This window comes from Oryctolagus cuniculus, chromosome 14 (assembly GCF_964237555.1).
Source record: "Oryctolagus cuniculus chromosome 14, mOryCun1.1, whole genome shotgun sequence".
Taxonomy (NCBI): Eukaryota; Metazoa; Chordata; class Mammalia; order Lagomorpha; family Leporidae; genus Oryctolagus; species Oryctolagus cuniculus.
The window spans coordinates 91,271,039-91,285,475 of NC_091445.1; the positions used below are offsets into that span (position 1 = coordinate 91,271,039).

At 46.7% G+C, this 14,437-nt stretch overlaps 1 protein-coding gene across 6 annotated transcripts in view; it reads left to right on the plus strand.

The window, feature by feature from the left end:
* Positions 1-14,437, plus strand: part of SEMA5A (semaphorin 5A) — a 472,925-nt gene that overhangs the window by 126,437 nt on the left and 332,051 nt on the right. The window contains exon 1 of one of the 6 annotated variants that reach the window (XM_070056844.1): positions 10,059-10,319. The exons of the other annotated variants lie outside the window; for them this stretch is intronic. The gene's annotated coding sequence lies outside the window, so the exon portion shown is untranslated. Of the gene's footprint in view, positions 1-10,058; positions 10,320-14,437 lie in introns of those variants that run through there. 6 annotated transcript variants of the gene reach the window in all.

Here is a 14,437-nt window from a genome sequence, read left to right on the forward strand (position 1 = left end):
CACACGGCTTTGTCCCAGGTTATCAGTGTGTGCCGCCCTGACTACTGCTGTGAGTGTGCCGGTTAAACCTTGCTGTTTCTGTCTAAGGCTTCCAGAGCCAACTGAGTTCTATTTTCCTCCTGATCTCCTTAGTCTTCCTAGTTGACTCTATATGCATATGGCACCTTGTCTTCAGAGGTGTTGGGTGGTAAGTGACGCCCTTACTGCTTTCCCAGGGATTTCTCTGGGCAATTTCAAAAATGTTATTTTCCATTGTAGTGTCAGTGGATAATTTTATTCCCCATTTCACTGGGAAATGCCCATCTTTCCAGTGTCTCCTGCATTCTTGACTCTGAGGAGCCCAATGCCTGACCTCATACCCTACCTGGGGGTGCAGGTTTTTTTTTGCCCCTTGGCAGTGCCCATCTGCGTGGGTTGTATGCATTGGTAGAGGTTACAGGTGAAGCACCATGGACTGCTGATGGACCATTTGCGAGTGCATTGCTATGGTAATGAAGCCTCTTTCTAGGAAAAAATAATAGAAATGGAAACTGTTTGATGTAGAAAAATGTGGTAGAGGCATCACAGTGAAAGCAATTTGATGCTTTTTATTTATATATACCTCTGTAGTCTAAAGAGTGTAATGCAATGATCAAGATAACGCTTCCAAAGATCTTCATGGATAGGCTCTAAGTAGCAGGATAATCTGGGAGGTGAGGGACTCTACTTGAGTTTTGCAGAAAGACTTCTATAGACTTAACTAGGACAAGCAGGAGAGGAGTGAGGGAGGGGCACCTGGAATCCCCAGCATGGGGGAGTTTCTGTTCCTCATTTACGGGGACAGGACAGCCCCTCCTGCAGGAGACCATCCTGCATGGATCCAGTGTAGACGCTCGAGGTAAAGTCCCGGGCTGACAGTCACAGCAAGTGGTTGGCCTTAGCCAGTCTCCGTGTGCCCTGCTGTAAGTGGGGATACGTTCTAGTCATGGCCACACATTCAGTGTCGGTCTTCCTGTGTGCTGGTAGCAGATTCATCCTTTTTTCTTCTCTTCCCATTCCTTTCTGGTTGGTAATTGCTTTCGTTCCTTGAACCAGTGATGAGCCATCCTCCTGGCAGTGGGCGAGATGCCCTAGTGATGCCATTTGGTTTTCAGTGAATGGATGACATCAGAGATGCTGAGCCCGAGCTGATTTGGGACTGTGTAAGTGACACGCAGGTGCCTTCTGGGCACGCGGCCGGGTGTGTACTTCCGCTTCCTCGGGAAGTTTGTGCTGTGAGAGTGTGGGTTGAGTTTCATGGCTTGAAGCGCCTGAATTCAGACAGCATGGTTAAGGCGTAGAACACACACACAAAGCTTGCCTTGCAGCCGTCTGCTTTAACCCAGTGCCTGAGCTCGGTGGTGTCCAGTTAAGAAGACAACTCCAGAGCCCTGGAGATTTGTCCGTGGCGTGGCGGAGTTTGATTTCTACCTTTCCACCCTGCAGTCTTCCGACCTGCATTTTTTGTTGTGGGGGCGGTGGTGTTGGACTGGAATAACTGGCTTAGTATGTGTGAACGTTGAAAGCAAGTTTCAGAGTGTTGTTGTGAGCTATTTTATTTACGGTTACATAGTGTATATAGTTTTTCAAGTTATCACAGGATGAGATGAGAAAAGTCTTTTTGAAAGAAAGAGTCCAGATGGGAACTGTGATTTGCTGTTATTCAAGAATAAATATAATGAGTAGGTCGAGAACAGGCTGCGTGGCAATGCTGGCAGCTCGGCTGTGTCTTACTTGCAGATTGTTTTATTTACTTATTTATAATTGGTGAAAGAGTAGCCTGGATGCTTCTGCAAGATTAAAGACAAATGCAATGAAAGTCCCAAGCCTGGCAAGATTGACTGCTGAACGCCCAGGGAAATCAGACAGTAAAACAGCCCCAGGAAGTGGAGCGGAATGATTTAGAAAGGTGAATCAGGAAAGGACCCGGTTCTCTGGAGCTTATGTAACACCAAAGAAAATCTACTCCACATATCATATTCTTAATGCGATCCTGATATCCTTCTAGAGTGCATCATGATGATGTAATTTTTTACTTTCTTAATAGTAGCCCGACAAGATCAGATGGTTTCTTTTGTCCAGTTATTATAGATGGAGGTGCATGTGAATCTGTTATTCACCTACTTTCTTTTATTTAATAAAATAAAGATAGTAGAAAATAAAATTTCTAGCATTAGCTTTTAATTGAGTTGTATTTTTATTTTTATTTAAAAATTTTTTTGGAGCTGTATTTTTAAAAATACTTATTTTATCTATTTGAAATGCAGAGTTACAGAGAGAGAGGGAGGTCTTCCATCTGCTGCTTCACTTTCTAAATGGCTAGGGCCAGGCCAAGCTGAAGCCAGGGCCAGGAACTTCTTCCAGGTCTCCCATGTGGGTGCAGGGGCCCAAGCACTTGGGCCATCCTCTGTTGCCTTCGCAGGCTCACTGGCAGGGAGCGGGATCAAAAGTGGAGCAGCTGGGACTTGAACCTGTGCCCATGTGGACTGCTGACATTGCAGGTGGTAGCTTAACCTGCTATGCCACAGCACCAGCTCCAAAATCAAGAAACCAAAAGCAAAACTGAATTTGTTTTTCTCAGCTAAGTATTTTTATGGGTATTTTCACAGGGAGTTACATAATTGTTTTAAAGCAGGATTGAATTATGCCTGAATAGAAACTAAAGGAGAATATATCACACCTATTTTTTTTAAAAAAATTTTTAATTATGAGAGTGTGAGCAAGTCCCTCCACCTGGTGATTCAGTTCCCAAATACCCACAACTGGTTGGGCTCAAAGCTGGGTGCCAGGGACTCAATCCACGTCTCTCATGGATGTGGTGGCAACCCAGTCCCTGGGGCCATTGTCACTACTCTGCAGGGCTGTCTGAATTCTGAAACTGGTGACCGAAGGGATGCACTCGTCTGTTGAAAGCACAGGTTTTCAAAGCCCTTTGGAAAGCCTGGTGGATTTGGTTTGGGGAGCTTCGTGTGGTATCACCTGCTCCTTCCTGATCCTGACACAGCCCCATTGGAATGCATCAGGGCTGAGCTGCTCTGCAGCCAGATGCATTTAATCATCTCTTAAAGGAGAGAGATGGAAAGAGAGAGGGAGAGAGCGAGAGCCAGCGCTGGGACTGGGGGTGTGCCCCAGAGCACACAGGGAGAGATGGAGGGCCGCGGGGTCTCAGTTCTTGCCCAGCCCTGAGCTTCAGTATCCAGGCCCTAAAGTGGTTGTCCCAAGCTTTCGCCCGACCTGGGCCAGTCACTCAGTTGAGCAGGTGTGCTGGGGAGGGCTTTGGTCGGCACTGACGAATCCAGGTGTCACCTGGATCCCAAATTGTGGCTGGGGTCATGGAATCAGATGTGCTGCGTGACTGGCTTAGCTTTCTCGAGGACTCATTTTCATGTGTTGTCAGCCGCACTTCTTAACGGACAGATGAGAAACCACTCTTTGTATGCAAAACCAGGGTGCCAAGGGATCATGGAAGGGCAGCCAGTGGACAAGTCCACACAGAGACTCCAGGTTTAGTGTCAGCTCCACTTCCAGCTGGTCCTGTGGCTCTGCCAGGCACGTGGCTTCTCCCCTCGAGGCCTCGGTTTCCATGTGTGTGAAAAGAGAAGGTTGCAGTAGAATCGGTGGTTTTCAAGCCGTGCTTGAAATGGCCCCCGATTTTGTTCAAAATAATGCCTGGGGAGGGAGGGCTGGGCTCCAAGCTTCTGGAATTAGGGTTTCCTGGTTAGGTGAGAGGTTGCAAATCAGACTAAAGGTTCCTGGAGCTCTTCTGACTCTAAGGCGTTTATTTGAAAGATTTAATTGAAATGTGCATTTTACTTTGTAAATGTTTTGGGTTTAGAGTAGCCCTCTAGGGGCGTGGCTCAGAGAAGTAGGAAAGACAACTGAGAGTTCACATCTCTCCCTCTCCCTTTCTTTCCCTCCCTCCCTCCTTCTCCTTTCTTCTTGTCTCCTCCTCCTCCTCCTTTCCCCTCCCTCTCCCTCCTCCGTCACCCTCTCTCTTTCATCCCTCCCTCTCTTCCTTCCCTCCTTCATGCTTCTCCATGTCCCCAGACCTCATTTTCCTTGTCTATAAAGTGAGAGTGATGTTAATAGTCACCTACTTTTTGTGTTACGAGGAAATTAGTTTATACTTATAGAACAGAGTCATGCCTGGCATCTATTAAGCACCATGTAGGAATTAAGTAAATACCTACTCATCCTTTGGGAAACTTGATCTGTAAGAACATGGAGGAGATTACTATAATTTGTAGGCAGTTTCAGTATTTCCTGCATGTCCAGTGTGTGTAAAACCTGACTCAATAAATTGGTAACCCAGGAATTTGTGTGGATGGGACATCAGATCAAAGGAACAACTTGACCGAGTTCTACATGTAGAGATACCGGAAGCACAAAAGTGTCACGTAGTTAAGAAACATGGGTTGCAGCAGTTGTGTGGGCTTCTGTTCAAAGCTGGGATTGGTAGTGCCGGAGCCCAGTACAGGGTCAGAGGATTCGGTGCCATTGGGTCGGGGGGCACGTGCAGCTACTGTGGGGTGCTGTGATGGTGATGAAATGGGAGTGGAGGTGCTGATGATGGCCGTGGTGTAAATGATGGTGGTGGTAATGGTGGTGATGGTTCTGGTGGTGGTGTGGTGACAGTGGTGATGGTAGCTAGGGGGAACTGTAAACACTCTTCCTCTTTTATCAAGGGACTTCCTTGCTGGGTGCTTATCACCCACACCTTAAAGGCATGGGGAAGAAATGGCTCATGGACTTGGTAGCAAGTGTTGAAGAGATGCGGGGGCTGTCTACGGCCATACCACCCTGAACGCGCCCGATCTCGTCTGATCTCGGAAGAGACACGGGGGCTAAGTGGGGACTGAGAAGGTTTTCTTTCTGTTCTTCGTTGCTGGAGGCTATGAAGAGCCGCCTCTGTTCACAGGTGCACGCTTGGTTTGTAATCTGTTGCCATCTGCAAAGCTAAACAAAGCAGCCAGGTAGCTAAAGCGTGGGACCGAGATATGCTTCTCTGGGAGGCTTATGGTTCCTGCTCAGGTTTTGGAGATGGTTATTAGAAGAAGACTTTGCTTATAAATTTCAGCAGTGTACATTTCTTTTAGCAATGCGTGCTGGTCGTTACTGTGGCAACAGAAGCACGGTTATCTGGTTGCCATCATTTAACTGCTGAGTGAAACCCACGTTTGCCGTGTGGTGATACTGTGTGTTGTTGCGATGCAGAGTGAAGTTTTGATTAGTATGTGTGGCACTGTCTGTGAGAGCACATTAGCATAGTAAGCAAAGAAAATTGAAATGTGGAAAATGCCGTCAGAAGGCTCTCTTTTTGTGTTCAGTTCATGCGATGTGTCTGTTTTGAGATTGTGATTTGTCTAGAGCAGCAGTTCTCAGTGGGAAGGGAGGAAATTTTGAACCCTCCGTCTAGGGTAGGATCTTTAGGAGACTGTTACTACTGGGTAACCTTTTAAAAGCCCATGTTGTCTTGATTTAACATATCAACACCAATCCTTTTGCTGGACTCCAGCATGAGTACAGGATTGTCATTAGGAAAGCTTTTGTGTTTGGACAGACCCTGCTGTTGTTGATGTGGAGGTCTTGAGTGACTCCTTGTTAACACGCTCTGCTGCTTCTAACAAGTCCTATCCTATTTCTCTGACCACATCAGGCAGTGGACATGTCGTAGCATTGTCATTCATGAGGGATTGGAAATCCCAAATGCTTTGCTTCCTGCTGGGTCAAGAGAGGCCTCGGATATTGACCAGTTTTGGTCATTTGTGCTGGCCAGCGCGTGCCTTGCCTTGCTGGACTCTCGTGCAGTTATGGAAGAAGCACTTGGCAGAGCCTGCTTCCCATGGTGGAGTTGGTGACCTCTGCTGCAGACACTTTCGACCCACACACGTCTTCCCCATGGCTGATTCAAAAGCAGGGTTTAATGCATGAAATGGAAGCCAGTCGTGCCTACCTACTGGAAGTCCCCTCTGTTAGAGGGTCACAGAAACTCAGTGTGACAGCAGCAGTGTGATGCCCTCTGGCCTTAGGCACACGTCTGTCAGCGCCGCCTCTGTTGTAGCCCCCGAGGGGCTGCAGGTGCTCTTACTTTACTCACAGGCAAAGGTGCCTTGCAGATCGGACGTCACTGAGCCCAGGGTTTTCCTCTTGTGAATGAATCAGCTCTTTCAGGATACAGAGCCTCCTTGATCATTTATTGTTCAGTCAGTGGAGACGTGTTGTCTTGCGACTTCCAGATACTGGACTTCGAATACTGCTTACACTTCAGAAGGATGCTGACTTGGAAGGTGGCAAGAGAGCATTCCTGTCTCCTAGATGCTAGAAATAGTTTTACAAGGGAACCTGGGCTAGTCCATGGAGTGGGATTCTTGGGATCTCTTGGATCTCTGGGGAGGGGTCTGTTTTTGTGTGAAGCCATTTCTCATTGTTATTCCCATTCTCAGGACAGAAAGCTGTAAGGAGCAGAGTACTTTGAATACCCTGTTGTGTTTCCTGACGTGTACAAACACAGTCTCAAGGAACATTCCTGGAGTGGGCTGCTTGGGCCTGTTGTTGCGTGGTGGGATACAATCATGAATTTCTTGCTTAACATTCTGTAACTCTACACGTTGCTTCCAAACCACATGGCTCCTCATTAACTGAGTGAGAGAACCTGCTCTGGAGACCTGGTTACCTTGTATTTGCCCTCTCTTTGGGTGGCTGGATAATCCGTTCTGGAATCTAATAGCTGTTCAAAAGGAGGGAGGCAGCCCAGTGGCTTACCACCTGTGAGCTGATGCTCTTCATGCGGTGTCCTTCTTGTGCAAGTTAACCCAAGACAGAGCACCTGGAGGGTCTTAGTGTTTGCTCAGTCATTAGTGGCTGTTTCCTTCCTGACGTCTTCTCAAGACCTGGGGGAAATTGTGTGTGCCATGGGAGGCTGGTGTGGTCCTTTAAAAGGGAGACTCTCTACTCATTCATCTTTGTAAGTGTATACTTCAAAATGATTGGATGAAATAAGGAATTCAGCGATCTACCGTTATAGACTTGAGCTGTGTAACCACGTCTGTGACTTGTTTGGCCTTGGTGGGAAGATTTATTGCCTGTATTAGAAGGTTATGGGCAACCAGGCTACCGTTCGGGTCCTATTTTTCTGTTTCACATAAATACAGTGTAGAGGGCTGTTTTCAGCCACTTGACTTTATGACTTTGATTAGGAAAAGTCATTTCTATCTTCCGCTTAGTTTAACCTCATGGCAAGCAGCTAATGAAAGCATGGATCACCATGGTTCAGGGGAACATGACGCCTCTGGATTTCATAGATGGGAAAATCAACATAGGCATCACACATGCTTGTTTTAAAGGAGATTCACAGTCGGATGCTGAGTGTGGCCTAGTCCTTGGCTGTAAACACTGTGGAATTTTGTACCCAGTTCTTCACTGGGTCTCTAGTCGGCACCGCAGCTGGGACAGCTGTGTGTGTGCAGTTCCTCGTTCTCTTTTTTCCTGTTCTCTTCTTGTGTTTCATAAAGTTGATTGGTTCTAAGGCTTCAACCTCTGAGCACTAACAAGCAGTTTTCAGCAGAGAGGATTGGCCCATTTCTCAACAGAGTATGAGAGGGCTTAAAGGTTCCAATTTTTATTATAATGTGACAGCAGATACGTGTTAATCCTTGCATGCTAGTCAGTGTGAGATGATGCATGTAGAGAACTCAATATCCTGATCTTCACAGCAACCGACAGGGACAGTACAATAATATCCTAGTTCCAGAATGGAATGCTGGGCCTCAGGGAAGTGGAGTAGCATGCCCAGCTCACCCAGCTGGCAAGGGCAGTGTAGGGGCTCAAACCTAAGATGCCTGATGGAGGAGCTGGGTTTCCTAATCTCCCCTTGAACTTCTTCTAATTCACAGACATTGACGACTTCTAAGCACTAAGCTCTGTTGTGCTAAAACGGTATACCAACACCAGTATCTTCGCTCTTGGACTTGCACTGGGTGAATTAAGTTCATAAAGAGTGATGTCACTTGGCAAGTGGAATAATGAGTGAATCTGTATAGTGGGTTTGAATACAAGAATCAATTCTTATGGGCGATGTCAATAGGAAAACCACACAGCTTTGATGCAAATGTTTGGGGTTGACCTTCACAGACCAGGAGGAGATGAGGAGAAGTTGTTGTTTTCAGATGATGTTCATAGCATAAAAACAAAAGGTATGTAGAAACCAAAGTGCAAGTGAGTCGTGGATGTGTGGTGGACAACGAGGGAGGGAAGAAGCATGGAGCGAGACTGTGTTGCACATCGCTGGCTATGCCGTGGGACTGTCGCAGGATCAAGTCCGGAGGCACCTGGCAGAGGGATTTATGTCATGTTCTAGGTAGAAGGATAAAGAAGAGAACCAGGGATGGTTCACACAGGGTGGTGTTGGGGCAGGGAGAGAGGGCACTAAGCAGGGTACTTTTTATTGGTACAGGCATAGTACAGGCTTGCTAGAGTGATGGGAGCATGAAATGCGTTCTCTTATTTGGTCCTCTCAGAGGGCTCTGACAAGGGCTTGGCACTGTGGGTTAGTGGCTTAAGCCGCTGCCTACAGTACTAGCATCGCATACGGGCGCCAGTTCAAGTCCCCACTGCTCCACCTCTGATCCAGCTCTCTGCTAATGAGCATGGGAAAGCAGCAGAGGATGGCCCAAGTCCTTGGGATTCTACACGTGGGAGACCTGGCAGAGGCTCCTGAATCCTGACTTTGGCTTGGCCCAGCCCCAGCCATTGCAGCCATCTGGGGAGTGAACCAGCGGATGGAAGACCTCTCTCTCTCTCTCTCTCTCTCTCTCTCTCTCTCTGCCTCTTCCACTCTTGTTCTATAACTCTGCCTTTCAACTTAAAAAAAAAAAAAAAAGCTTTGACAAGTATATGATGCTAATATTTTTAGACAAAGAATTAGGATTGGCAATGCTTAGTAACTCTCCAAAATCCTAAAGTTAGCAGGGGAGGCACGTTTCAAAGTCACATTTGTGTGATACCAGAAACTGCTTGTAGGACCCCCGTAGGAGTTATATTTGCATGACTGATCAGAGATAACATCTTAGCAACTTTTCTGAAATTGATGGGGAGATTGAGACATGCCACTTCTAAAAATCCTGGAGATAAGTGTTGATAGACGAGATAAATTGTCAAAGCCCCTTCCAGCTCTGTGCTTGTGCGTTTACAGTAGACCTAATTAGTCCTTGGCTATGGCCAATGTCACCTCGTTAATCATGAGGTGCTTTGTGGATCCTCCTCTGTGGATTGACATTAAGAGAAGAGAATAGACCAAAACAGCGTGATTCAGATATGGTTTCCACATCTGAGTCCAGCTTGTGTGCAGAGTTAATCAGTGTGTGTAAGCACGTGGTTGTAGCCATTGACCACGTGATTCTACGTGCTATACATCTGTGGGGGCAGCGGTCCGTAGCGATGTGTGTGTGGGGCCCAGGGACAAGCTTGTGTGTGATTCATTGGAGCATGCTGCAGGCGGTATGCTGGCCTGCTCAGAGACCCTGGTATGGAGGGAGTGGTGAGAGTCGGGAGAAGAGGCAGCTCTTGGTTATCCCTATGTTGGGCTTAGCTCACAACCCTGCGCCAACTCTCACCCTGGAAATTCCTTAGGGAAACTCTCCTGGATGACAGGATGAGTGAGAATCTTGCCCAGTGGTCAAGGAATTCATCTGTAAAGAGACAATTACTGAACATTTAGAGAATTGTGATGGGGAGGGGGGCGTGACTGGTGATCTGCAGGCTGTCTTGATGGCACCATGCTGTGACCTCGTGTGTGGGAGCGGTGGACGGACAGGGGGTTCTGGTACGTGGGGGCTGAGAAGGGGCAGGAGGGTGTTCTGTGATTGAGGCTGCGTTGTTACAGGCAGAGTAAGTGCTCTCTGGCATAGTTCTGAGATTCCAGAAGAACATGTTTACCAATCAAGGGTGGACGTAGCCAGAAACATTCTCCTTGGCTGACGTATGGCACTAAACCCTTTGTGCTGACCGAAACGTAGTCGTCTATGCATAGAATACCAGAGCAGGGGTGAGTACTGGAAGCTACATGTGCAGGTGCCTGGGCACGGCGCTGGGCACCTTTCTGCCTGTCGGCCCCTCTGTCCTGCTCCCCTGTCAGAGAATGATGATGAAAATCGTTCACTTCAGCTACCTTAATTGCTTCACTCTTGGAAGAAATCCTGGAAAAGAATGGAAGTGTCTCCTAAGTTAAATACGTGCGTGAAGAACTGTGCTCACAGGCGCTGGGATGTCTCAGGGTTTGCGTGGCATGCGTTTTGGAGACCAGAGTGAGTTCTTGGGCTTGCAGCCAGATTTATGCCAATGTAATTATTAAACAAATGGTGGAAGTAAGTAATATCAATTATGGGGTAATTTATGATGATACATAGTATCCATCATAAAATCATCTGTAATCATAAATAATGTAAGCTCTCTAAAGTAATTGTGGAGTCGATTGCTTCTTTAATATGTACTAGGGGGACCTCAAAAAAGTTCATGGAAAAATTAAATTAAAAAAGTTTATTTTGATGCAGAACAGTTTGGAAATGCATGAATAGTTTCTTTATAATATGTGTTTTGTTGAACTTTTCAGAAAACTATTTATTTATTTGACCCACAAAGCTACAGAGAGAGGGTGAGAGAGATCTTCCATCTGCTGCTTTATTCCCTAAGGCGCCACAGCAGCCGGGGCTGGGTCAAGCCAAAGCCAGGAGCCAGGCACTCCATCGGACCCTCCTGACTTTTTAAAGTCTTCATAGATGGGAACAAGCTGTCTAGATAGCTGGGGCATTTCAATCAAAAAAATTTGCTCTGGGCTCGAACTGTTGAATAAGAATGTTGACTTTCCATTGGTTTTTATGTGGGTCTTCTACTTTTTATAAATATCAGTCTTATCTCCTGGTCCCCTTGATACCAGACTCTTGAGACCCTGGAGGAAGGAAAAGGCTCCGTGTAGGAGGTCTCTCCCCTTCCTGTTAGGCTTCCCCAGATGACACTAAGGATGCCTCTTTGCCCCTAGATTGAGAAGATCCCCTCCGTGTCCCCCATGGGGGCTGGCTGTACTGCTTCCTGCCTTCTCTTCCCCCAGCTCCTGCTGCTGTGGGATCCAGCATCACGAAGAATCCCATAGCCCGAGTTAACATTTGAAATCCTTCTGTCCTTTCTCTTTTTATTACAGCTTGACCCAAGATATGTTAACATCCCATAAAATGCACTCTTTTAAGGTTTCCAGCATTTTTCATGTGCTCACAGAATTGCATGGCAGCCTCACTAAGATTAGAGTATTTTGCTGGCATTCCCCAGAAGCCTGATACCCATTGCTCTTCTCGTTGACCACTGATGTTTTCTGTGTCTATGGATTTGCCCACTCAAGAGATTCCATGTGAGTGGAATCATCAGCCTTGCAGCTCTGAGAGCGGTTTCTTTCCCTGAGCGTTTTCTCCAGGTGCATTCCTGTTGTGGCCTGTACGGTGCTGTATTCCTTTTTCTGGCTAGCGATGTTCCATTGTGGCCTTATCACATTTTCTTCATCTGTTCACCGTTCATTGGTTGGTGGAAGCTCATTTAGATCATTTCCGTATTTTGTACTTTCATGAATAGTTCTGCTACAGACCTTCATGTACACATTTTTGAGTGGATGTGTCTTGGAATTTATTTTTGCAAACAGACACATATCTTATATTTGAAAAGCAATATGCCTTGTACAAAGTCTTTTTCTTTAAGATTTATTTATTTATTTTTGGAAAGGCAGAGTTACAGAGAGGCAGAGGCAGAGAGAGGGAGAGAGAGAGAGGTCTTCCACCTGCTGGTTCACTCCCCAGATGGCCACAATGGCTGGAGCTGGGCTGATCTGAAGCCAGGAGCCAGGTGTGTCTTCCGGGTCTCCTGTGGTAGTTCAGGGGCCCAAGGACTGCTGCTTTTTCCAGGCCATAGCAGAGAGCTGGATTCGAAGTGGAGCAGCCTGGACTTGAACTAGTGCCTGTATGGGATGCCGGCACCCCAGGTGGCATCTTTACCCACTACGTCACAGCGCTGGCCCCAAAGTATTAAAGTGTACTGTCTTCTCCAGTAGTGGAGGTGCATTCTTTTTGCAGAATTGTCCAGTTCTCTAAGGCAGTAGGAACTTTTTCCCGTTGCTGTCGTGGTGGTTTTTTTCAATCAGACCCATATGAGCTCCTCAAGATCTGGCGCTGTGGCTCTCTTCATGACTGATGACCGGTGGCTGCAATGTTGGCTTCTCAGAATCACCATTATTTTCCTGATTAAATCCGAGTCTCTGATGCACAGACTCTCACTTCTTCTCCCAGAGTTTTTCCTGTCAGTACAGGCAGCAAATGTAAATGTCTGTGTGGGTGGGTTTGTGAGTGGGAGGCCACAGCTCAGCTGGGGGACAACTCCTCTGCTGGCGCACCTGCGACACAGTTCTTCAAGCCACGCTAGCCTCCACTGCGCCGCGTCTAGTCGGTTAGGCACCTGGTTGCTCCCTGCTCTTGCGGTCTTGCCTCTGTCTCTGACCTTCCTGGTTCTAATCAGTGAGAATCACGAGTACACTGGAGAAAATATTGGACAATAAACTACACTTTGAAAGGGCCATGATCTCATTGTGTCTTCCCATCTGTATGATATGTAGAGAAAGTCACAAGGTAGGTGCACACTTTCGCTCTGACTTCCATTTAGGGAGTTATGGATGGCCACCACCAGTGTACTGAATTTCATCTGGAGTTTAGTGCCGGATGCTTCTTTATTGATATCTTTAGGCTTTTGAACGTCCTAGTGTTTTTCTTCTTGCATGTTTCCCTGCTCTTCCTTCATTTGTCGGTTCACTGTTTAGGTTAAAAAAAAAAACAACTCATTTAACTTTAAGTTTTTTACTGTGACTAAAATCCTCAGCCCTGTGGATTTCCTGTAGAGAAGCTGGGTCTGCCTCTGGTCTCCTGTGTTTTCTTCTGAAGGTGATGGCGTGGATTAGCTCTCCCTCTCTGAACAGGCCCACACAGACAACAGGCTGTAGGGTGGGGATTGAGCACCTTGGTGCTGTTGAGTAGGGTGAGGCCTGTTGGCGGTGATCCAGTTCTGACAAGATAAAAAAACCATGGTCCTTTGAAAAATAATTTTGGGTTGCCTTTGACACCCTACCTCTGTTCTTGATGGTGTCTCCCAGCGTGCCCGTGGGGAACAGATTACAGAGCCAGGGCTTACCTGGGCCGCGTCAGTCCCACGGGACAGGAGTTAGCTGGAAAGGACAATCAGATTCCCACTTCATCTTAACTGTGTCTGCCGCATGTTCTCAGCAACAGAAAACAGTGTTTTCTGATGATCATAATCATACATGCTTATCAGCCCACCAGAAGTATTCAAACGACACAGAACCGCGTATCTCAGCTCATTCTAAGGATTGGGTGTATTTTCCCCAGATGTTGATCTTAAACATGAAGGTCCACGTTGTCACATCCAGCAGTTATTGGTAGTTGCAGTGGCCCCGTCGTTGTCAGTGTGCTGTATTGATTAAACCCTTATAAACCATTTAAGAAAGACACACAGGCTAGCCCTGTTGGTAGGTACAAGTAGAAAGTGTATATCAGCAGGTTGCTGTGTTGGAATTTGCACCCTTGAAGTCGTGTGGGAGCCTGGTATTTGTGGGTCAGCATTCGCTAGGAGGAGGTCTATGTGCATGCATGCCCACGGATACACATTTGTGATGTGCCTGTGTGTGGGTGCGTATACGTGAGTGTGTACATATCAGTGTTTGCTTATGTGCGGTACACAGTGTGTAGTGTCCTGTTGATCCATTTAGTGTTAGATCTTGAGCGTGTGGTTAAAATTTCTATTACAATATTGTCTCATCTTCCTGATATACTCACTTGTACAGATGCTTCTCAACTCATGGTAAGGTTAGCTCCTTATAAACCCATTGCATATTGAAAATGCCAAGGCTGACAATGCTTTTAGTAAGCTTAACCTACTCATGGTCCCAGCTCTGAACACAGCACACTCTCTGGTATCAGTGGTTCCCCTTGTGGTCATGGGGCTGACTGGGAGGTGCACCTGCCCAGCGTCATGAGAGAGGGTTTTACTTCACATCCTTAGCCTGGGAGAATCTCTGACACCAAATCAAAATTCTAAGTGTGATTTCTATTGAATGCACATTGCTTTGGAGTCATTGTGAGCCACGAACAGGCTTAAGCTGAACCATCATTAGCAGAGTCCATCGGGAGAAACTTCTAAATCATGCTTGTAACACATACTGATCTCACAAGGATGACTGTATTTCAATATAAATGTTTGTTGACAATTGTGTTAGACGTATACACGGGTTTTGTTGTAATCAAGGGTGATAAGAGAGCAGACACAGAAGCGCTGATCATGACAAAAAAGGTTGATACTCTCGGATCCCGGAATCAGGAGG